Here is a 2,258-nt window from a genome sequence, read left to right on the forward strand (position 1 = left end):
ACTTTACTAAATGAACACACTCTATCTTAGATGATTTAGAAAAGCCGTTATGATTATGGTTACCATTGAAGATAGATTGCATCTCAGGAAATAAAGTTAGTCTATCTTAATCCATGCTAATAAATCTATTATGTGCAATTAAATTTGGCACTTAACACTGAGCATAAAGGAGATATAATTGTTAGCTGTGCTGAATAAGAAAAAAAGTGGCATTAACTACCCATCCTCTATTTCAACGTTTTTTGAGTATATTTTCCCATATTGGATGACATGCCAAAACACACAATTATTCTTTTCAGACTACAGTTTGGGTGAATTGCCTTACTCCACAAACTAAAGTCTTTTGTTTTAAGGAACAGTAGGAGTAGGGTTTGGTATTTAAGAGTCAACTTGGTTAGAAGAAGCTTAATTTCAGTGAAGAAGGGAGCTAAAACTATAAGGGAAATGTGTTTCCCTGTCATGGAACAGTTCAGAGAGGAGCTGTCCAGGGTTGATAGGTGGTTCTGCCATCCTCAGCAGACAGCTTCCAAGATTTCTCCAGTCACCATGAAGGTTTATAGGCATCGTGAACTATAGGAGACAACCACTTAGACAGATTAATAATATAAAAAGAAGTGACTTTAAAATTATTTTATTTACAATTAATCAACAAATCTATGTAAATTTTACTAAAAGTATGTCATAAGCCAACAGTGTGTTAGCAGCTGAGTATGTGCATGTGAGTGTCGAAATAAGTAAGACAGTTTCTAGATTCAAAGAGAGTAGTGAGGAAAGCATTACTATATACAGAATCATATAGTCATATAATATTTCTACACTGCTTGCAATTACAAAGCACTTTCCTACCTTTTCCTTTATTCAGGAAGATTTTGTGAACCAAGCAAGGCAGGTATATATTTATATTTTACAGATGATCTTTGGATCAGAAGGTTTTCATGGCAGACATTCAAACTTCGAACATACATTGAGAAACCACTATGTGTCAGATGTGATTCCAGGTGTGCCGAGGATAGGAAACTAAAATAAGTTGTGTGCTTCTAGGGGCCTCCAGAGTAGAATGGAAAAAAAGAAACATCAACCATCACTGTGATACAGTGGCAACTACCATACACCAGTAGAACATAGAATGAGTAAGGACAGGTTGAAATGATTTCAATACTCAACAATGCACAAGTTCCCAGGTTATATGAATTTGATTCTAGTGCCCCTTTCATGAGAAAGTGAGTAATAAACCATGAGATTCTGATTAATAATGTTATTGGAATTCAGAAAATGAAAAAAAAATACATCAGGATGTGTTAGAACTGTTAGAATAAGTGGAGTTCAACTTTGGCTTTACAGATGGGTTATTGATTGGATAGGTGCAGGGGAGGAGAAGAACCATTCTAAAAATGTTATTATACTTATAAAGGAAACTTAGGAACAAGCAGAGTATGTTGGCAGGAAGTGAGTTGACCACTCTGAAAAAGACAGAATATGTGGACTGGGAAAAGGTAGGAAATAAAGCCTTGCTAGTAGAATTGCACAAAATTATGAGTGATCTTTAATTCTAGGTAGGAGAATTTGGTCTTCACACAGAAGGCACTAGGGTATAGGAGTTTCCTGAGCAGAAGAGTGACATAACAATAGTGGTATTTCAGGATTATTATAGAGAAAGGATGAAATGGAGAAGGAATGAGTGGGAACAAGCTAATCAGTTAAAGAGCTGTTGTAGTATTTCAAGCATGAAGTGATGAAAGTCTAGGCTTCAGTCTTACTAGCCAGAATTGAGAAGGTAAATCAGAGAGACATTTTAGAAGGAAAATGACTGAACACATTGACATACTGCCTGCAGGGAATTTCAAAATGGATAATGTCAAAAATTACTTTTCTCTTTGTACTCATTATCCTTTTCATCTCCTGGTACTTTTCATTAATTCTTTATGACCTGCCATTTAAGCAACAAGTAAGAATAATTAAAACACTTAAGAAGAAATGTGACTATCATTTTCTGAAAAGTACGATGAGATAAAATATGTTAAAAGTACACTGCATGTAGTAAGTGCTCAATAAATGTCCATAAAGAAATTAAATTTTGAAATCATCAAATATATAAAGTAAATCCCTCCTTCAGAAATTAACTTTTGGATCTAGGGTTGTCACACTTGAGTTGTATGAAGCATGAAGTCAAGAACAAAATAAAATAAATGAAGATTTTAAGTGCTTTAAACAGTGAAATGTCATCAGAGAGTGTTTCAGAAATTGAAGAAAGAAAATTG

Source organism: Pteropus vampyrus, unplaced genomic scaffold (genome assembly GCF_000151845.1).
Source record: "Pteropus vampyrus isolate Shadow unplaced genomic scaffold, Pvam_2.0 Scaffold108, whole genome shotgun sequence".
Taxonomy (NCBI): domain Eukaryota; kingdom Metazoa; phylum Chordata; class Mammalia; order Chiroptera; family Pteropodidae; genus Pteropus; species Pteropus vampyrus.